Source organism: Ixodes scapularis, unplaced genomic scaffold (assembly GCF_016920785.2).
Source record: "Ixodes scapularis isolate PalLabHiFi unplaced genomic scaffold, ASM1692078v2 PGA_scaffold9__187_contigs__length_104089568, whole genome shotgun sequence".
NCBI lineage: Eukaryota > Metazoa > Arthropoda > Arachnida > Ixodida > Ixodidae > Ixodes > Ixodes scapularis.
In genome coordinates, this window is record NW_024609884.1 from 50,251,089 (window position 1) to 50,275,126 (window position 24,038).

The window sequence follows — 24,038 nt, forward strand, 5'->3', positions numbered from 1 at the left end:
TTATTTCTAAGCACGACACACACGCACACACACAAACACCACACACACACACACACATACACACACACACATATATATATATATATATGAGCACATATGAAAACGCTCATGACAAGATGAATGATGGAGACATTTAATGCGTACTACCAAAACACTCGTGGCTTACGAACCAAAGCGGACACATTTTTGCCAAATGTAGTCTCTCTCAATTTTCATATTATTTGTCTGACTGAAACATGGCTCAACGAGGAAATTTCATGTGCAGACTATTTTCCGCCTTCTTATACCGTTCACCGTCGTGACCGTGACTATGCTTTAACTCGCCAGAAATTCGGAGGCGGTGTATTAATCGCCGTAAATCAGTCAGTTACCTCGCATCGCAGACAGGACCTTGAAACCTACCCAGAATGCGTTTGGATAGAATTGCTTTCGAATGATGGTTGTAACTACCTGATTGGGAATTATTATTTCCCTCTCCTATCGGATAATCATATTTTTAATGAACACTTTGATACATTGGAAAAAGAAATTGACTTTTCAAAGTTCAGGGTGCACATTTATAGTGATTTTAACCTACCTGGTGCCAACTGGCAGTCAGGATTTGTTACTCGTCAAAATAATATAACAGCAAGCAAATCGTCTCACCTACTGACTTTTATACATAGTCAATTAAACGGGTTTGATAACAGCGCTGGGAACGTCCTTGATATTTTTCTTTCAAATGTGCCAATCATCGGCTTAATTCTTGCCGATGTTTCACTTGTTAAGGTAGACGCTTTTCACCCACCCTTTATTGTTGCCTTCCATAATTCGTTGAAATCTGCAGCTCGCACAAAGCAGACGTATTACTCTTTCAACACAGGCGATTATTTTGGTCTTTATAGGTTTTTGAAAATTACGACTGGTCCTCCATTTTGAAGGACGATTCCGTCGACTCAGCGGGGAAGTCGTTTACGACGGTAGTGAGAAATGGAATGGAAAACTTTATTCCAAAACGATCATCGAAACCTAGAAAGTATCCTTCGTGGTATTCTAAAGATCTAATATACTACATAAAGAAAAAATCGCATTGTCACAAAATGTACAAAAGAAATGGATCGCAAATGTGGTATGCTAAGTTCAGCATTTATCGGTCTCTTGTTAAAAAAGTTATTTATTCATAACGAGTGTGTGCATTTAAACGCAGTAGAAAAGAACCTTTTTCACAAACCAACATACAAAAGGCAGTACACACGGTATCTGTTTAAGAAGAAATTCTGATTATCTAATTCGAAGGATATCGCTAACTTTTTTGCAAGTCATTCCAGTGGTTGTTTTTCCTCTGATGTTCCTAAAGATAGTGCATTTCTTGACGATCCTGTCTACTCTGATGTTTGTGCAGTAGACAGTCACCATGGGCGTACCAACCGGGGGGGCAAGGGGGGCACTTGCCCCCCCAGTTCTCAGAGTGGGGGGGCAAGGCATGCGTTTTGCCCCCCCTGAAACGGCCGCCACTGGGCAGAGCAGACACAGGCCGGCGGCGCCCAAGGAATACCAAGGGCACTGCCCCCCGACCCGCGCGGGCATATTTTTAACGCGCAGACGATACAAACCCTAGCAACGGTGCTCACGCACGCCGGATTGGCTGGTTCGTAAAGCCTTGCTCCACGAACAAGGCTACACGGTAACCTTACGGAATCCATCCGCGAGACATGGGCCGGACGGGCCGTCCAGACCAGGACGTAGGCCCTTACACAAAATAAAGTTTTGCTTGCTTGCTTGGAGATAGGCGCTGCCGCCGTCAACATAGGCAGCGGATGCAATGCGAGTTTCCGAAGAGGTAGCGTAACTTAGTGGTGAGATGTCTGCCTCATACGTGTCAGACCCGGGTTCTATTTATGGTGTGGGCCGGCTTACTTCTTTTTATTTTTTTTTCTCGAACATTTTGTTTTGTCGAGGCATTTGGCGATATTTACATTCTTTTTTACCATTAATACTAAAAAAACGAATGTTGTTGACGAAACATCGCTAAACTAAATCGTATCGACTCTATTTACGGAAGTGCATGGGGGGCAGCGGGGCTTGGGTTGCCGACCGGACGCCGCGGCGTGTACGGGGGGTGGGGGGGCTAGGTGGGTTAATAGATTTGTAATTAGCAGCCGCACACCGTCACCGCGAAGCGGCGTGAACGCAGGCGCGGGGGTGGGTTAACGCGCTTCGAGTGATACACGAGCAGCCCATCCGGCGTGAGCGTCGTTGTTAGGGGTTCTATCGCCTGCACCGTAAAAGGAGCAGTGTGTGCACCTCCTGTAGTGGGCAAGAATTCCTACATTGGAGAGAAGCGGGGACAAGCCCTTTCTTCAAATGCGTCAAGTCTCCTTGAGCTTCGGAATACAAAGAAACGCCACTATTGGGAGCTAATCCCACAGTTACTCGACCTCTCTTGCGTCGTGTCTGTTCGCTCCCCGCGCCTCGTAGCAGTGTTGTTGCAGTCGGGGGCTCGTTAAAATTTTGGGGTTTTTTGGACTATCTAAATCACTTTCTTCCTTCCCATCCCCCCCTTTCCTACTGCGGATGCTTCCCCCTCTGCAAGTATCAGCTGACCTTCCAACCTCTGTTCTCTGTTGATAGGCAAAACAACCACTAAAATTAGAAAGTAATTTGTAATTTGAGTGGAAGTCACTCGGAAAAGTAGTTAAAGTAAACTACTGATTACTAGAATAGAAATGTAATTAAAAGTTACTAAACTACCCAGAAAAGTAGTTAAACTACAGTAACTTGAGTAAAGTAGTTGAACTACGTACAAGTCTGGCCTGGCAAGCGCTCTGCGTAAGTGTTTTCACTGATCTGCCTAGCCCCGCACACCATCACATGGGCCAAGAAAGGTGTAGTTTTACTGCAGAGGAGAAATCAGCAGGGTCCAAGATGGTGACAATGGAGGATGGGGGACTGTTCCAGTGGCTGATGGCTTGAGAAAGGAATGACCAATTGAAAGCGTTCGTAGAGCCAGAAGTGTGTTTGATGGTGCAGACGTTGTTGAGGCAAGAAGATGTTCGGTCGAGGGGTAATAACAAAGTGGTTTTGAGGTCGGGAATGTGGTAGTAGATTTTGTGAATAAGGCACAGCTGAGAGACTTTCCTGCGAAGCTGCAAAGAGGACATGGTTAGTTCAGTTTTTAGCGCCGAGACACTGAAAGAAAAGTCATAAGTGGATGAAATGAAGCGAGCAGCTCTGTTCTGAACTGCCTCTACAGCGTATTGATGAGGTACAGTCGATGGGTATTCCAGATGGTTGAAGCATATTCTATTTTTGGTCTGACGTACGTGTTAAAGGTTAGCTTAGGGACAAAGGGTGGAGGGATTTTTTAAGTTACGTCTGCTTAGTCCAAGAGTTCCAGATGAATCGGCGGTAATGACTTCAATGTGGTTATTCCAGGGAAGGTCAGATGTTAGTCTTACACCAAGGTATTTATACACAGTAGCGGTCTCAATCAGATCGGAGTCCAAGAAGTAATTAAATGACAGAGTGGTTTTTTTCTTGGTGAAGTGGATTAGTTTGCGTTTATACTTGTTTGGTGACATAATCCACTCTTTGTACCAATTGTTAATTTTATCTAGATCTTCCTGAAGCTGGTTATTATTTTGCACACAAGTTACTTTGTTATGGATGACGCAGTCGTCGGCGAAAAAGCGTTTTTTTTAAGAAATCCCAATGGGAATGTCATTAATAAATATTAAAAAGAGTAAGGGCCCAAGTACGAACCCCAGGGGAACACCAGGAGATACATTTATTAAGGAAGATTCATGATCATCATGGACGTGACCTGTACACGGGAAAAAAGAGAGTCACGAATCCATGCAAACGGTTATTGGTCGAGGCAAAAAGATGATAGCTTAGAAAGAAGGCGTTGATGGAGGACACGGCCGAACGCTTTGGAAAAAAAAAACTGCGTCAGTTTGGACGTGACATTCAAGGTTAGTGTGCAAGTCATGGATGAAGTCGCAGAGTTGCGTTTCGCAGGAAAGTACCTTTTGAAAACCGTGCTGCTGTTTAAAGAAAAGAAATGGGATGATAGGTGCCTCATGATATTGGAGTAGAAGATATGCTCAAGTAGTTTGCAAGAAATTGAAGTCAATGAATTAGGGCGATAATTAGATGCGGAAGAGCGGCTGGCCTGTTTAAAGACTGGAAATTACCCTTCCCACCTTTTGGTCAGATGGAAGGCAGCTTTGAGATGAGGACTGAATGAAGATGAGTTTCAAATACTCACTAGAAATAACACGGGTGTTTCTTTTAAATTTTAGGGTTGATGTTATCGGTTCCAGCGGACGAAGTAAGTTTTGGTTTATCAATCAATGTTTTAATACCAGCGGAGTTAACGTTAATAGGATGCATGCGCTCGTAAAGCTCTTCAGGGAGAGTGGGGACGAAGTCCAAGCACTCGTTAGTAAACACTGATGAAAAGTATTCGTTAAACACAGAACTATCATGCTCGACGTTGCACATCCGACATTCCTAACTCTCCCCATCTTCCTAAACGTCCGTGTGTGTCCTAACACCAGAAACCGGAATTTTAAAGGTTAAAAACGGCACGTTGCGAATATGGAACGCGCACTTTCATGCAAAGCTGATGTCAAGTGACTCAAATCGAAAAACATGCATATTTACAGTATTGTTATCTCTTCTGGTGAAGGCTAAACAACCGTTGCATCCATTTTCGCGCACGAAACGGTGACTCCCAGAGAAAGTAAGAACGCAGTGATTGTCTTTATTTTAACAATGTAAACACACTTGCAGGCGTGCGCTGATGAGGCCTCAAAATCAAAACTCTCGTAGTGTGATTCGTGACTGCTCCGGCTACTACCCGACCTTGTTGTCACGCCACTTTCTGCAAGCAAACACTAAAATTGCCAGTAAACACACAAAAGCGACATCGATACAATTATCTTGTAGAATATCACCTTATTTAATCATAACTGTTTTAATAGGCACTACAAGTTGTATTTATTTTAAGAAGAAGAAGCAAAACTTTTTTCGTGAGAAAAAACAAAATATCAATGTTAAGTCTGGTAACGTTGTAATTTTGCCGAATCATTGCCACATCTTTAGAAAACTTCGACAAAAGTTGCGCCGAATTTTCGATTAAGGGGGGGGGGAAGAGGGTCGGGTTTGCCCCCCCACTCAAAAACAAGTTGGTACGCCACTGACAGTCACTGTTAGCGAGATCTTGGCGGCTATAAGGAAACTGAAGCCAAAACTAACATCTCGTACAGATTATGTGCCTAACTTTATTGTTAAAGGTTGCTCGAATCGTTTTGCGCCTATCTTAGCGCATATATTTAATATTTCATAGAGTAAGGGTATATTTCCATCTGTGTGTAAAGAGTCTATTGTTGTTCCTATTTATAAGACGGGGAATACTTCGCAAGTTGGGAACTATCGCCCTGTATCATTGCTATGTTCTTTTTCAAGGGTATTTGAGGTAGTGATTCACACCCGTCTGTCTTTTGATTTCAAGCGACGTATCAGTTCTTTTCAGCACGGTTTTATCAAGGGGCGCTCAGTCGAGACAAACCTCTGTACCTTCCTTGATTATTCAGTGCCCTTTGTTTGTAATCGTGGTCAAGTTGACGTTGTTTATTTTGACCTCTCGAAAGCCTTTGATAAGGTAAACCACGCTTTGCTGCTGCACAGATTGTCGCGTAATCGCGCTTCTCCTGTGCTTTTATTATGGCTTGAAAGCTACCTGACTGACCGTCGTTGTGTCGTACGCATTTTAAGTAACTTCTCTGATCCTTTTTATCCGTCATCGGGAGTACCACAGGGCTCCAATTTGGGTCCACTATTGTTTTTGATCCTTATCAATGAGATATCTACTTGCGTAGTAAACTCAAACGTGCTGTTATTCGCAAACGACATCAAGCTCTTTTTAAGAATTAGTTTGATCGACGACTGTGACCTTCTTCAGAGTGACGCATCGCATATTTTAAACTGGTGTCGGAGATTTGCTTAATAATCAATCCCAAAAAAACTAATGTAATGTCTTTCAGTAAAAAAGGTGAAATTATACAGTATTCATACTCAATTGATGATAAGTGCATTTTAAGAATATCGTCGCTTCGTGATCTCGGAGTGTACTTTGACACTACTCTATCGTTTGGCTGCCATGTCGCCCATACTGCCTGTTCTGCATTTAGATTACTTGGAAATTGGAATGATTACTCGATTAACTAGAAAGTTTGCGAACTATGCTTGTTTCTTTCGTTTATTTTGTTCTATTATCAGATCGAGACTAGACTTTGGCTCTGTGGTGTGGAATTGACTGACACTACGTGATGCAGCTAAAATAGAGTCAGTTCAGAGACGCCTTGTGCGCATAATTTATGACAAATACCTTGTCCGAAGGCATTTTTACAACTATGAACTCCTGCTCGACAAATTTGGCCTACAGTGTCTATCCCTCAGAAAATTATCGCGCGATGTTGCCGTCTTGTATAAAATAGTTCACAGGGACATTGACTCAACACTTTTGTTCACAGTGAATTTTAACGTACCGACTCGCTCAAATAGGAGAGCTCTCACTTTTTATCCCCACAATCAACACATGACATCACCAACAACAAGAATGAAGACAAGTGTAAACAATCTTGGGCATGAAAATTTAGATATTTTTGATAGCTACGGTACATCTCAGTAGACAATTAGATAAGATTATTTTCCGTCGCTAAAAATGTACTGTCGTGTTTTGTTGCATGCTAGTTTTATCATTTGAGCATGTTTTACAGCTGTGCAATGTTTTCACTGTGCCACATTGTAGACCTTTGTTGGTTTCTGATTGGCACAAATAAAGGCATTATGATGATGATGATGATGATGATTGTTGTGCCTGCTAAACGTGCTTCTCGTGTCGACATAGTTTCTTAATATTAGTTGCACCGTATTGCCCTGAAGTCCGATTACGACTAACCACACTTATCAGAGCAGCTTTCAAAACCGCTCGTACATGTTTCGATACCCGCGCTGATCGAGCTACATGCGTGCGGTTTATATAACAGAACGTAGACATAGAGCTCATCCTACGGTATATGCGCCCTCCAAGTGAGTCACCAATGAAGTGTCCGCTGGACTTTAAATTCAAGAGACGACCTACGTTGCCGCGACCGAACTGCGTGCACACATTGAAGGAAGTTCGGTCGGTAGTAAAATATTCCGCACCCAGAGACGGCGCTAGTCACCAGCAGATTGTAAAGGGAAAAACTGCAACGCCATGACACACCCAGCCATTCAAAGTGCGCAAAACCTGTCGTCCCCGAGGCCATTGTATTCTCGGGGAGTGTCCTGTATTTTCCCTAGTGAAGTATTTGGTTAGGAGTATTTGGTTAGGAGGAGAAAACTTGTTTATAAGGGCGGGAGGAATCATATGTTTGTCTTTTTAGACTTAGCCTAGGTGGCGCAAGCTACCCCCCGTTGCAAAGAGTATAGCCATTAACATCTATCCATTCATCCATCCATCCAGGAGGGATTGTGCTACCTTTCAGTATATATGGACCTTATTTTGACCCCCTTCAGCGCCTCGATGGTATCATCATTCAGGGGAGAGGAAAGGCTTCTTTGCGGATCGGATTGTTACGATTTAATTAATTTTTATTTATGTAGCAACACTGCAGACCCTAAAGGGGTCCAAGCAGAAAGCGTACATAATCAACAAAGTAAGCAACACTTTTAGAGCGCAGATCTTAGGCGCTCGTTTCCGCTTTTCGCGTCGTCGACGTCGCCGTCGGCGTAACCGCGCGCGTTGCATTATGAGAGGTCACAGACCTATGTACCAATTTAATTCCCCGCTAACTTTAGCGAAGAAACTGGATTGGTCTGTAGGTCTGCGACGTCCCGTAATGCAACACTGCGTATTCAGTTTCCCCGCTAAATGTAGTGGTAAAACTGACGTCCCATGACCTCAACACCAATTCGGTTTCCCCACTAAATTTAGCGGGGAACTGAATTGGTGTTGAGGTCACGTGACGTCAATTTTACCGCTAAATCTTGCGGAGAACCTGTGGGAGGAGGTGAGGGAATGGAGGAGGAGGATGGGGAGGAAAAAAGTGTTCTCCGTACCCTCCCCTCCTCCTCATATAAATAATATTATAATAAATAATTAATTTATATATATATATATATATATATATATATATATATATATATATGGGTGATTTCATCTCAAATCGGGCAGGCTAAAAGGGTCTAATTTTTAATTTTCACGAAAAAAATATATGTTTCGAGGGCATTTCTCAAATGAAGGAGGGCGCAAACTGCATGTTCCCCAGATTTTTTGTTCTCGAGTTACGAGCCGTAGAAGCCGCAGTGGCAGAAGCTAGTGTTTTTGCCTGCCGTCGCAGGTCGCGTGTTTGACACCATCTGCTGGCGCTAGTGTTTTTTCTACACCCTTTTAACTTTTTCGCCCCATTTAATAGGTATTATAAAGATACCTTGACGTATTCAAATATTTTTAGGAATTTGATTGTTTTCTAAAATACGTGTAAAACTCGTCACTCCGGTCGCTTTTTGGTCAACTTTGACAGGTCATTACTTTGTCTGTACTTAAGGTAAATTTTCTCTCTTTGGCTCTACAGAAAGCCCAAAGCAAGCCCATCCTAGATATAATAATATAATTATGATCTGTCGACTAGCCGCTCCGCTACCTTCACGTAAACGTTGTAAGAAATAACAAATGTTGAAAGTTTGATTTTCTCAAAAAACCCCATTTTTGTATATTTTTATTTTTTAAATTCTTTTAGACAATTTAGTCGACTACAAGAAAAAACAGTCTAGAAATGTAATATTTTGGTTGTATGTCCTCTGTTTGAGCCGCAATCGCGTGAAATGTGTGAACATTTGTTATTTTTCACAACGTTTACGTGAAGGTAGCGGAGCGGCTACTCAGCAGATCAGAATGATATTACTATATCCATACTAGGCATGCTTATAGCTTTCTATTGAGCCCAAGAAATAAAATTTACCTTAAGTACAGACAAAGTAATGACCTGTAAAAGTTAACCAAAAATCGACCTGAGTGACGAGTTTGACATTTTCTTTAGAAAACAATCAAACTGTTAGAGATATCTGAACACGTGCAGGTATTTTCATAGTACCTATTAAACGAGGAGGAAAAGTTAAAATGGTGTAGACAAAACACTAGCGCCAGCAGAGGGTGTCAAACACGCGACGTGCGACGAGAGGCAAAAACACTAGTTTCTGCCACTGCGGCTTCTACGCTTCGTAACTCGAGAACAAAAATCTGGAGAACATGCGGTTTGCGCTTTCATTCATTTGAGAAAAGCCCCCAAAACATATATTTTTTTCGTGAAAATTAAAAACTGGACCCTTTCGGTCTGCCCGATGTGGGAGGTTTCATCTCAAATCGGGCAGACTAAAAAAGTCTGATTTTTAGTTTTCACGAAAAAAATATATGTTTTGGGGGCCTTTCTCAAGTGGAGGAGCGCGCAAACCAGATGTTCCCCAGATTTTTTGTTCTTCAGTTACGAAGCGTAGAAGCCGCAGTGGCAGAAACTAGTGTTTTTGCCTGCCGTCGGAGGTCGCGTGTTTGACACCCTCTGCTGGCGCTATTGTTTTCTTTACACCATTTTAACTTTTATCCCTCATTTAATAGGTATTATAAAGATACCTTGATGTATTCAAATAGTTTTAGGAATTTGATTGTTTTCTAAAAAAACATGTCAAACTCGTCACTCCCGTCGCTTTTCGGTCAAATTTGACAGGTCATTACTTTGTCTGTACGTAAAGTAAATTTTCTTTTTTTGGCTCTACGGAAAGCCTAAAGCAAGCCCATTATATATATAATAGTATCATTACTATCTGACGAGTAGCCGCTCCGCTACCTTCACATAAACGTTGTGAAAAATAACGAATGTTCACACATTTCACGCGATTGCGGCTCAAACAGAGGACATACAACCAAAATATTACATTTCTAGACAGTTTTTTCTTGTAGTCGACCAATATGTCTAAAAGAATTTCAAAAAATAAAAATTTACAAAAATGGGTTTTTTGAGAAAATCGACCTCAAACTTTCAACATTTGTTATTTCTGACAACGTTTACGTGAAGGTAGCATAGCGGCTAGTCGACAGATCATAATGATATTATTATATCTATAATGGGCTTGCTTTGGGCTTTCTGTAGAGCCAAAGAAAGAAAATTTACCTTAAGTACAGACAAAGTAATGACCTGTCAAATTTGACCGAAAAGCGACCGGAGTGACGAGTTTGACATGTGTTTTAGAAAACAATCAAATTTCTAAAAATATTTGAATACATCAAGGTATCTTTATAGTACCTATTAAATGAGGGGGAAAATTTAAAAGGGTGTAGAGAAAACAATATCGTCAGCAGAGGGTGTCAAACATGCGACCTGCGACGGCAGGCAAAAACACTAGTTTCTGCCACTGCGGCTTCTACGGCTCGTAACTCGAGAACAAAAAATCGGGAGAACATGCGGTTTGCGCCCTCCTTCATTTGAGAAATACCCCCGAAACATATATTTTTTTCGTGAAAATTAAAAATTAGACACTTTTAGCCTGCCCGATTTGAGATTAAATCACCCATATATATATATATATATATATATATATATATATATATATATATATATATATATACACCTCAAAATTCGAGACTTGGGAATTCAGTATCCGCGAAGTAAAAAACAATTTCCAAATGCCGAATTCGAAGTTCCCGCGCGATCCGCGCCGGCGCGTTGACGTCAAATATTGCGGAGTCCTGATAGTACACTTTTTTTCACGACTCCGTGCTGTTGCCACCGCGACCCGAAGCCAAGAGGAAAGGAGCGGCAGATAAGGGCGCCGCTGGACCGAGAAAAATTGGTTTTATTCCGTGCGAACGGTGCCGCCTGCCCAGGCGGAATATTTTCCGAGGGACGATACAATTCCAGAAGGCGACAACACACCGGACTTCGATTTTTGGTATTTCAAAATGAAGGGCCGTAGTGCGTTCGAAATTACGTTTTAAAACATGTTTTACGATTGCCGTTATTCAATGTTATAGAAATGTCGCCTACGAAGCTTCTAAATTTCATGATATTTGACTTCACGAATCAAAAGAAGCGAGGAGGCGAGGAGCGGGAGAGAAAAACGCCAAAAATAAAAAGGCGCGCGCACGCGTGAAAAAAAAATTTTTTTTTTTTAGATGCGTTTTTTTTTTGCGTGTCTATGACTACAATTTGCATCGTTTTAGAAAATAAAAAAAATCTTTGGGGTGTCAGTGTCCCTTTAATCCAATGAATCAAAGTTGTTACGAACCTGCCGAAAGAAGCCAAAATAGCGGCGGAGCCAGGATATATATATATATATATATATATATATATATATATATATATATATAATCATCAGTTTCGCCGAGAGACTCGGCTTCGTCAGGGTAAGTCATCTTTTGACGAAGCCGAGTCTCTCGGCGAAACTGTCGATTAAACTTCCGCTGTTTGCTGTTTCTCATCGTGAGTTTTAGAGCGCAGCTCTTAGGCGCCCGTTCCCGGCTTGAGCGGCGTCGGCGTCGTTGTCGCCGTCGGCGTCGGCGTCGCCGTCGGCGTCGGCGTCGCCGTCGGCGTCGGCGTCGCCGTCGGCGTCGGCGTCGCCGTCGCCGTCGGCGTAACCGCAACCCTCGTAACCCTCGTGAGGGTTACGAGGGTTACGAGGGTTAATCTCATGAGGGTTACCCTCACGAGGGCCACGAGGGTTACTTACCCTCGTAACCCTCACGAGGGTTACGAGGGTTAGTTACCCTCAAAAGGGTTACCTTCACGAGGGTTACCCTCACGAGGGTTACTTACCCTCGTAACCCTCACGAGGGTTACGAGGGTTAGTTACCCTCGAAAGGGTTACCTTCACGAGGGTTTCCCTCACGAGGGTTACTTACCCTCGTAACCCTCGCGAGGGTTACGAGGGTTAGTTACCCTCAAAAGGGTTACCTTCACGAGGGTTACCCTCACGAGGGTCACGAGGGTTATGAGAGTTACCCCCACGAGGGCCACAAGAGTTACCCTCACCAGGGTCACGAGAGTTGCCCTCACAAGGGTTACTAGGGTTACCCTCACGAGGGTCACGATGGTTACCCAGGTCACGTCACCCCCCCCGGGGTCACGTGACCTGGGGATACCCCCCGAGGTCACGTAACCCCCCCGTTGACGTCATCGCCACTGATGACGTCACCGGCATCCCCATCGTCATCATCACTGATGACGTCACCGGCATCCGCATCGTCATCATCATCATCACTGATGGCGTCATCAGTGACGTCACTGATGACGTCATCGGCATCGTCACGTGGCCCCAGGTCACGTGACGCCCCAAGGTCACGTGACTCCCACAAGGTCCTTGACCCCCCGCCCTCCGAGGTCACTTGACCCACCCCCCAGTACCCTTCCCTCCTCCTCCTAAAGAGCTGCGCTCTAATTCGGCGTTACAGGGAGTTGTAAACGGCTTTCATTTTTTCACTTCGTTATATATACGCCTTCGGCCCCTAGGCTCCTATGCCACCATGCACAGTGTACTTGCGGAATTGCTATGCTAGAAGTTTATTGCATGTATTACGACAGTTTCGCCGAGAGGCTCGACTTCGTCAGGAGATGGCATACATGTGACGAGCGCAGCTCTTCACATGCATGCCATCTCCTGACGAAGCCGAGCCTCTCGGCGAAACTGTCGCAATACATACCATAAACCCCTTATATATATATATATATATATATATAGATATATATATATATATATATATATATATAATATATATATATATATATATATATATATATATATATATATAATATATATATATATATATATATATATATATATATATATATATATATATATATATATATATATATATATATATATATATATATAATTTATGGTATGTACACAGGAGTACGAGGTCTACTGTATATTTGTACATATAGATATTCCTCAAATTTACTCTTTAGCCCGGAATATCGTAAAATCAAAATGCCACAAAAGCTTCGATCTAATTTCGCATTACAGAGATTTGTAAGCGTCTTTCAATTTTTTATACACCTGTGTAGAAAATCAAAAGTCAAAATAGAAAATAAAACCTACACCAATATACGCAAAAGCGTAGAAATTGCAAGCATCGCGAAATAACCTTCGACCTAACAAAAATACAGACGATCCTATGTCCACACAAAATCGGAACAATAAAGTTTTGATACATAGCGCATTTAGAAAGTACATATAATAATACACAAGGGAACATTATGGCACGGAAATGCCCTTCAGAGAGGTATCACATTGAAAGTTGTCGGAGGTAATCCATTTCGATCATTAATCGGGTTGGAAACAAAAATACTTATATGTATTAGTTCTCACAAAAAGAGGCTCGACAGATAGTGGGTGTTTGTGTCGTGATTGGCGAGTTTGGGAGTTTTGAATAGCGGATGGTTTCACGGCTAATTTATGGAAATAAAGCGAGTGGAAAAATTCCGAGGACACCTAAGCACTTCTTATGAGTTGTGAATGCGAAAGCATCCCTGGCTCGCTGGTGACTGCTGCGCCGCTGGTTGAGGGCGGCGGGAGTGCCAAGCTCAGCGCGGCGCGTGTTGAAATCACGTGTCCTCTCATCATCAACATCGCCCTAGCTGCGGGTACCGGTTGACGACATTAGACCTCAAAGCGTGGCGTTAGGCCTAACGTTAGTCCTAACGTCAGGCCTAACACCTTACGTGCTAAAGCAATAAAACCGCCTTGAAAATCAAGACGTTAAGAACTACGCATTAGCACTTGATCTACACGCACCTGAGCGTGTAGACAAAATAAAGTAAAGCCAATTAATAATGAGAGCGATTTGCAATAAATAACATTCGTTTCATTCACTCTGGTGCTATGTATGGTTGGAAAGGTAAGTTTGCTCTAGCGTTCAAAGCCCGTATCTGCAACCTCGAAAACTTTTAAAACGGGCGATAAATTCAGCACACTAATAAAAGGAAAAACGCCTTTTATTGTTGGCGTATGTTTTTACTGTTCTGCGCGTTTTAACCGCACGTAAATGGGGCCATTTTAATGACATGCTGCCAATAAAATGGCACAATGCCATTTTATTGGCATAATGCCATTACTTGCACATATCAATCTGGAATGTTTTTATTATTATTATTATGAGGGACATAAGTGCTCTCGTGTTTTTTTCAGCTATGCCCTTGCTGGGATTCTGCAAAGTGTACAAATCAGCTGATGTCTACTACTCAAGGATAAAGACTCATTTGAATATTTAATGAGGAGACATAAATTTTTGTCGCGTAAGGGAACTCAAATGAGTGTCTAGTTAGTGAGTTTAAATTAATGGATATTGAGGTCTCAAATGATAAATCACATTTATATATCTCATGAGCAAATTCAAAATAATATATATTGAGCTTTTAATGATAAAACTAATTTGCAGACCTAATGAGTAAATTCAAAAGAATGAATATTGAGCATATTCCAGGTTAATAGGGTTTAAAAAATATTAGTTATTGCAGACTTTCGAAAAGGACAGATTACGCTTCCCACGGAGCGTAATCTTGCTTAAAAAATAAAAAGGGGAAATAAATAACATTTTGGGTTGTGCGATATTCCTATTAGCGGCGAGATGTTTCGGTGGCGCCCTCGTTCGGTTACCTTTCGTGACGTCATTACCTTATGAACAACAAGTTCGATTGTGTTTGTAATGGGCATGGTCGAAGCCTGAAATCACAGCGCTCTCAAAGCAACACTGCCAACACCGTCAAAATTGAAGTTCTTACATTCCTCTTATTTCCGTCGATGAAACATCCTTTGCTGACGTCATAGTCAGCATTCGGGCAATTGTGGTGGGCCGACCACAGCGACGCTTTCGTTCGCTCGCGTCGCCAATAGGGCAAGAAATTTACCTTCACCAATTTCGTCTTTGCCACCACCGATGACGACCAAACAGGAGGATTGCGGCTCTTCAGTTTTGCCCGCCAGGCATGAAGCTTGCATTTACGCTGAAAAAGATCAGCGAATGATAGAGCGGGGGCACCCCTTCATGGCGTCGTTTGATGCACTGAGCCGCTTGTATTGTACTGTATTGTATTGCATTGCATGGCACTGCACTTTCTTGCAGAGTGCCACTCAGTGTGCAGGTGTTCAGGGAAAGGCATTGCGCCCAGGCACGTTTTGTGCTCCTGACACCGACCGGGCGGCGCTACAGGTTGAGACGAGGAAAGAAAACGTAGAATACGAGAGAGGTGAAGCACACACATACAGAGACAAACAAACAGACACACACACACACACTATGGGGAAATAAGATTGCTCTGCACAGCTCCCGAATGTCATCGCGGTTGTCGGGGAATGTCTCCGTCAAGTCACAAGTGTGGAAGAAGTGACCTCCAGAGGGCTGCAGCACGTAAGAGCACGGTGTAAGATAATACTCTTCAGGTGAGGACAGCGCGCTCCTCGCGACGTGCCCGATAAAGTTCGCTCTTCACTCTATCTCACTATGGTTTCAGGCGGCGCCGGCAGGTGACTCGTCGACCCGTGGGCACGTACAAGATGGCTCGTGCCGCCTCGTGTACCACACGCGCAGAGCTCCAGCGAGGTTGTCGCACGTGCGGAAAGACGACGGTGTACCGGCGTGTCACGGCAACGAGATAATTTGTTTCGCTCTCACACAGTTTCGCCGTTTGGCCGCCGGCGACACTGTTAGCCGCGGGCACGGTGGCGGCGGAATAATGCAGCCTTTCGGATGCCCGTCGAACGAGCACTATCTAATTCCCCGCGCCGCGCGTTCAGCCCCGCCGTGTCCTCACCTAAAGGGTGTATCTTACACCGTGCGTAAGAAGCACGACTTGCAGAGGGGCTGCAGCTTGCCGGTGCGTTTATAGAGACGCGGTGCAAAAGGGACTTCAGGGGTACCAGTGCCCATAAGGAGGCAGAGCTAGCTGATTGAGGCACATCTCTACAGTGTTGCAGGCTCTGCCAGCTGGCGTAGACGTAGGTTTCAACCGTTTGTGTCGAAAGTTATGAATTAATTTGGTTTCGTAGCGCCTTGCAACGTGCTTTGTCGCGCTTGCTAGAGGTTCATTCAGCACAAGGATTTTCACTTACCTTGTTGGGCTTCATTTTCCGGGTTTTTGAGACCGAGGTTCTTGATCACTTTAAAATCGCAGAAATGCAGCGTCCTCTTTGTCTTTCTTGAGGAACTTCTTTATGTTGTTGTTGTTCCTAATTTGACCACCAAATGGCGCCACTGGATTTTTTTTTTTTTTTTTAAATCTCGTGCGCAGTAGCAGCATTAGTGCAGTTCTCTGGGGACTACACTGGAAGCAAAGTGTTGAGGCTGCAGCAGGAAGCTGTCGCGGTGTCGAATCAGTACAGATATCTGGGAGTGACACTGACGAACGCGCCCGACTAGTGTGACAAATATCAAGCACATATTCGACAGACGGCACCAGAGAGGGCAAAACATCCTTCGTCGGCGAATCCTGTGGAGCGGCAATAGATACCTGGTGGTGAATGAACTATGGAAGGCTGTGCAGGTGCCTGGAATTACGTTCGCCAATGAAATAATTTGTGTCACGGCTGACGCACGAGCCTGCATGGTTAGAGCGCAGGCAGAGGGATGTCGAAAGTCAGGCACTCAGTTGCCACGGACAAGTGGCGATTGAGGCGATTCAGGGTGACGTCGGATGGTCGACTTTCGAAGCAAGGGAGGCAGCCAGCAAGCTTTGCTATCGAGGACGGCTCCTACGCATGGATAAAAGTCGATGGACCAGACGGATATTTAACTATTTGGGTCTCCGATGCCTACAGACACGGCGGGTGAGGCGCGTCTAGCAGCTCCGCAAGAAAAACGGCTTTTTCTCACCAAGCCAGTTCAGGAAGTGACGGAAGGCCAGTAGGCAAGAGAGGTGAGATGCGGAGACGACACACTGGATGGAGGAGGCAGAATTCTAAGTGGAAAGTCAAAACAAATTTAAAAAATAAAGTTCTCTCCAACCAGTACCACACGAGGTATAACAGGTTTAAGCCAATTAATAAAAAAAAATGAGAAAAATTCTTTTAATAAATGCCAATTGAAGGAAGGGAGAAGCGCGACCACTCCCCGTAACGAGCCTGCAGTATCCGCGGTTCTTTTTTTTTTTTTTTACTTTGTAACATAGGCCTATATATATACACATATACATTTTTTTTTTTGTTAACTCTTGTTTCTTGTTTCTTGAACTGTTGTCCTTTTGCAGAAGTGTTGTAAGTTGGGCGAGTTGGTATGATGACATGATGAACAGAACAGCGCACACAAAGACAGGGACGAAGAAAAGGAACATGCAGGACACACAGGCGCTGACTCGCAACTGAATTTATACACAAAAGGAAGAAGAAGAAAACGTTCTGAAAGACACGCAGGGCACGCAGTGCTAGTCACACGCGACACAACACCACCTAATTACAATGTCTTTGCCCCATAGTCCGATCTAAAAACAAGGTTTCGGTTTGTAGTAGTGTCACTGATGGGTGGCTGACGCAGCAGTCCCCCAGGCTGTTGATGCAATGTGCTTCCAAGATTTCGCGAGTCGTCTTGTCTCGATAGTGTCCAATATTGTTGTGCCTTTAAGAATCGGAGCACACGAGCAGGAATTGCAATGAACGAAAATGTGACCGCCCACCGTAGATTTTAGTGAACGATCATGCTCCAGAAGGCGATCGTTTAGGCACCGTCCAGTTTGGCCCACATAGCTTCTACCACACGTTAGTGGGATTTTGTACACCACGCCAATTGAACACGGCGCATAAGGGTGGCTGTGGCGTTTCTGGCACTTGTCTTTGTTGAGGTTATCCACTATCGAGCGAACCTTTGAACAGATTTGCGCCATTCTTTTAGGAGCTGAAAACACCACAGGCACATCGTACCTTTGGGCTGCTCTTTTTAAATTATGTGAGGTTTTGTGCATGTATGGTACAACAACCTTTCGTTTCTGTGGATCTCTAGGTTTCTTTCGCTGAGTCCCTTTAGTCTTACGTACTAAGGCCGCCGCCACCTCGTTTAAGACCTGTGATGGAAAGCCCGACTTTTGGAGTCTCTCAACTTGAGCAATAAAACTTTCACGAACAGTGTGAAAGCAGGACTTCTTAAGTGCAGCCCCAAGTATGGCAACCGCAATCCCCCTTTTAACAACTTTCGAATGTGCGGATGTGCAGTGAAGGATGCCCTTTTTTTGACCTAGGAGAGAAACTCCAGCAGATATGGTTTGTATGAAGAAATAACGAAAGGTCCAGGAATTGTAACTTTCCGTCCGAAGGTTTTTCAACAGTGAATTTAAGACCAAAGCCACACCTGGAAAATACGCTCATAACCTTATCAACGTTATCACCTTCAACAGACTTGGGATAAACTAGCAAAAAATCGTCAACGTATCGGAACACCTTTGACACTTGTGATCTGCTAAGGGCACCTTCAATCGCTCTATCAACACTTGCTAGAAAAATATCACTAAGAACGGGGGCCACGCATGATCCTATACACACACCTGACCGCTGCGTAAAGGTATCATTGTTCCAGCCAACGATCATAGAGTTCAAATAGAACTGCAGAAGTTCTAGAAAGCCTTCTAAAGAAACACCACTAGAGTTTCTGAAGGAGAGCTCCCCTTGCTCTTCAATGCAGGACTTGACTGAGGCAAGTAATGCTTGGTGTGGAAGAGAATAAAAAAGGTCTTGCACGTCAACGCTAAACAAAGAGTGGTTGTTGAAATTATTGTTCTTGAAAGCTTCCACTACTGCTTCAGAGTTGCTGACTAAAAAGGGGTCCTTGATTCGCAACCCTGATAGGTGTTTTTGAAGAAAGCCAGCCATCTGGCGCTGCCACGTGCCTCTCTCAGTGATGATGGCACGGAATGGGCAGGCTTCCTTATGGGTTTTCCCACTAAAGAACACCTCAAGGTTAAGCCCTGTTGCTTTCTTGATGTTTCCGGAGAGGCTTGTCAAGGAATGGCGTTCACAGAGCTTTAATGCCTGCGTCTTAATCTGCTTGGGGGACCGGAAAGGGTCTATTAGACCCTTTCCGGAATGCAGTCTGACCTCTTTGATCACTATCGCCTGAAAACGCCATATGTGCTATACTAATGGCGACCTTCTGTTTACAGATGAAGGAAGAAGTTAAAGATGCTCCTAAGCAGATGATTCGAGGCCCCTATACATTCTAGATTTTAGCGCGACGTGAAGCAGGAATTGGACGCAAGAGCTGCGTAAGCGTTCATTTCTAACTCAGTCCCAGTCAATCTGTTAGTAGCACTCACTCGGCTTCAAAGCCCCTCTATCAAGGCGCCTATGTGGGTTGGCGCTTCGTTTCGACTGGCTGCCTTTGTTTCGCCATCGACACTATAAGAGACTGAAAAATAATCTTAGTGAAGTGCACATTCTCGTTTACCGTTGACCTTTAAGTGACGGTGCCCCATTAAATACTGCAGACTACAGGTTCATTGCCGCCATTAGTATAGTAAAAGGTAAACTGCCATTTGAGTCACCAGATGGCACTGAATTCTGGAAAAAGTCTATTCCTGCTCGTGTGCTCCGATTCTTAAAGGCACAACAATAATTGGACACTATCGAGACAAGACGACTCGCGAAATCTTGGAAACACATTGCATCAACAGCCTGGGGGACTGCTGCGTCAGCCACCCATCAGTGACACTACTACAAACCGAAACCTTGTTTTAGATCGGACTATGGGGCAAAGACATTGTAATTAGGTGGTGTTGTGTCGCGTGTGACTAGCACTGCGTGCCCTGCGTGTCTTTCAGAACGTTTTCTTCTTCTTCCTTTTGTGTATAAATTCAGTTGCGAGTCAGCGCCTGTGTGTCCTGCATGTTCCTTTTCTTTGTCCCTGTCTTTGTGTGCGCTGTTCTGTTCATCATGTTGTCCTTTTGCTTCTTGTGTAGGTTTCCTGGATCTTGAGTGGATGTTCTTAGCTGCAAGATATATCAATATGATAGAATAGACAATGAATAACTATTTACCAGTGTGTCGAACCGAAAAAAATACGGGTTCGGTTACGGTTCAGGTTCAGGTAAATTTATTTTGTTCCGGTTCAGTTCTGGTTCGATTAATTCAATCCGCGAACCGGTTCACGAACCGGTTCGGGGCGCTGAACCGGTTCGCGAACCGGTTCGGAAATTATAAATGACAAATTGCAACATCAAAATAATTTACAAATAAAACATCTGAAATCAGCACATACGAAACGGGATACATCGTAGTGTAAGGCTCAGGGATTTCTACCAGGAATGGTGTCTTTATGTGCACACAAAGGTTACCTCACCGACGCTTACGCATTCGGACTTCATCTAATTGGGTCCGACGCAGTAGCTGTAAAATCCGCGACCTTCTTACAAACCCACTTACAAGTAGAACTCGCTAACTATCCCGCCACCTCGGCGTGTAAGCAATTGAAGGAACAGTGGGGAGAAAATACAGCTTTCTTTATTTGAACTAGCCTTCGGTAACTCAAATTAGACCCTTAAAGAAGTTTTCATTAAACAAGATACGGAATATGAAAAACACTTCACCGAACGCAACGCCAGAAGAACGTAATAGGATAAATATTAAAATAGAAGAGTTCGCTGCCTCACAAATATGTTAGCTTCTAAGTGCCTATACGAAACCGGATGCATTATTATCAAACTCCACAGCCTTCTCTTTTCTCATTCCGATGGAAGCAAGCTTCAAAAACTCGCGCGTTCTAGGAACGTGTTATGAAATGAGCACACAGCAGCGTTTAGGATTTACGAGATTGTAAAAAAATAAAATCCCGTGACGCGATTTTTTTTTTTTTTTTTTTTTTGCACAGCCTTTTAATTCTTTTTCTTCCGCGCAAGCCGCGACCAGCGCAATACTGGTTCCTAGGGTGCCTCAATGTCCTTCTGTTTAGGGTGATGCCACCCTTTATAGTACCCGATGCCGACAGCACGCGCTCACGGGGAAAATACAAAGAAATCGACGAAAACAAAATGTCGCCATAGCACAGTCAGCGCCACAAGCGCGTGCAGGGACACGCTCTTTCACGCGCTTCTGAACAAAAAAATAAAAATAAACGTGTGGGACAAAATGGCGAGATGTCTCCACCCTAAGCAGAGCGCACATGAAGGCACCCTACTGGTTCCTATGTCAAGATTCATGGATGCAGCGTTTGTCAAGATTCATGGATGCAGCGTTTATATTCCTAAGACTGGGTGGAGAAGAAAAATATGTAAGCGAGGTGTGTGTCAGTTGACGGCACTTAAAAAACAAATGGCATTGATAGCACATTAATTGTCAACAGCGCGTGGCCGAACCGTTTTGACATGAGCCGGTAACCGTTATTTTTTTCCGGTTCAGTTCCGGTTCGGGTTCATCGCGATAACAATATAACGGTTCGGGTTCGGGTTCAGTTCCGGAAAAAATACCGGTTCGGTTCCGGTTCCGGTTCGACACCCTGCTATTTACATATATATGTTTGGATCTTTATATTTAGAAATATTTTTATGTAGAAAGGTTTTTATTGTTTATCTTTAACGAGCTAGTAATGTTGTTCACCTAAATTGTGTGTGTATGTGTTTAATTTTAATTTTTGATTGAAAGTTCCAGTTAAAAGACCTGATTATATTAAGGCATAGTGATACAATCTTGATAGTGTTTAATAGGTTGGAATTTATTTGTAGCTAGGAAATGTAATTATCAGGGTGCGGGATACAGAAATTGTGTATGAAAGACCATTTTGATGGTGTGGCTAGAGAAATTAGAGTCGATCAATGATGAATTACAATTGCATTGGTGTGATGGTTTGCATGTTCTTGTGAAGAATAATTTTGATGATGTGTTGAATAATATGTAGTAAAGTGTTAGTAAGCCGAATGTAGGAGCAAAATAACTACCCGGCTCCCATTTTGATTTTTCGATTGCGCAATGGGAAAATTAATATTCTAATATCTCTGAATATTTTTATTATATCTCAATGTAATTTGAGTCTTAAGTTTTTAATGCGGTTCTCTACCTAGGTCAGCATATTAAGTCGCTCAATGTAAAAATAACGGTTTTACTACTCATAAAGCAATATACGAAGTATATTATTGCATAATATATTTGTTAAAGCCCCTTCTTATTACAATGGAATAAACAATATTTTAAAGTATCCGATATACTTTTTTGTGTTATGTACATTTTTTACTTTTTTCATTTACTTACATGTATACTTTTTATATTATTTACATTTGTAATGTTTTTTTTACTTTTTACCCTTTGCAGACGTTTTATGAACTGGGAGAAGTTTCCTCTTTCTTCTTTTTTGCATTAATTTATATTTTATTCATATTGCCTTGTTCCAATCTTTCATGTTTTTTTTACTTAATCAAATACTACTGTTCATTTGTCGTTTTAGAGATTATCTTAGTTTTTGTATTATATATTTGGTCATTATTTTTTCATTTCTGCAATTATGTTAGGATATGGTGGTTTTTGAAGTTGATGGACAGTTTTGTTGGCCTTTGTCATGAGGATCCTTTTGATTTTCCGGGTTCAGTTGTTTAAGGTGTTTCCGTGCAGCACACTTTATTATATATAAGGTAGCTATTTTTTTGTTGTTGTTGTTGTTTGTGCGAGTCCGCAAGATCAAGTCCGCTAGACCGGGCAGTTTTTGGCCTGGGATGGCTCGCCAAATGACCCCCTGCCAAAGCTGGGATGGAGGAGGCAGGAAAGAAGCCGATGCTAGACGTATACAGGGTCCACAAGCATGATATCGGAGCCGAGGACTTCTATAACAACAGCCTGGGCAGCCGCTTCCTGTTTGAGGCGCGAGCAGGAGCGCTGCGGACACTGGCGTATCGACAGCGGTTCGACCCGACGATAATGACCATACAGTGTAGGCTCTGCGATCAAGAAGCAGAAGCAATCGAACACCGGATCCTCCGTTGCCCGGCCCTGACGCCAAAATGAGAGCTAGCCGACGCCCAAGCCGACCAAACATCCAGTTACGACAGTGTACGGCAGGCGACGACACCGGTGAGTGTGCACGGAGGCTATAGAGCTACGGCCACTACAGCTCCACAACCTGCACAAGCGCCATCACTAGCGGAAACACTGGGATTTCAAGAGGCGGCCGACTCCGGAGCACACCCCACGGACAGATGGGTGGTCCCAAAAACAAAACAACGGCTGGCAAATTGGTGGAAAAAAAAAAGAGAATGTGAAGGGCTACACAAAGGAGCCCACCGGCTTGGACACGATTAGTACGTGACCCCCCGGTCCAAAGGGGATAGCTGCATACATCATCATCATAATCATCATCATCAAACACCAGTGGACGGAGGGTATTGTAACGTATAATATTATTATAACTTAAGAGAGGCCGTACAACGTTATTGGGTAGGAAGGTTCCTCACCTTAACAAAAAAATATTTCAGGCAGTCTATAGAAATCATATCCCCATTTCAACAACTCTTTCAACTTTCTATCCAGTCACGTCGAATCGACAGTTCGCAATAGACTTTCTATATACTTTCTTCCAACCGAAGTCTATAGAGTACAGACGATGGAAATGCTATAGAATTTTCATCACCACGTCTCAATATACGCTGTCATCATACTTCTATAGAAGTTATATAGACCAGAATCGATATAATAATAACATGCAGCACGGAGAAATATCACACCCAGCCCAGTTAAAGCATCCTTGCAGAGAACAATTTTTTTTTTTTTTACTGTGACAAATAATTATCGTTTTCTGCAATGCTTTATAGTTGGAGATGCAGTTCCCCAACCCTTATAAACGACATTTCGTACAAATTATGAGCGAAAAAAAAAAAAAAAAACACCATATACTTGTACTTGTAATTTTTTTATCTTCTGGGATGGTCCTCCTTCAAGTCATTGGCTTTTAAGTGTGGGGTATATAGCGGTAAAGCAGCCAACACTAGTGAATTATTAATGTTATAAGTGCTCCATGGCGTGTGTACTTGTGATGTGTGTATGTGCGTACACGGCAAGTA

General features: G+C 43.2%; 1 protein-coding gene across 1 annotated transcript in view; it reads right to left on the reverse strand.

The window, feature by feature from the left end:
* Positions 1-24,038, reverse strand: part of LOC115311683 (NF-kappa-B inhibitor-interacting Ras-like protein 1) — a 137,462-nt gene that overhangs the window by 95,899 nt on the left and 17,525 nt on the right. The gene's annotated exons all lie outside the window — the stretch shown is intronic.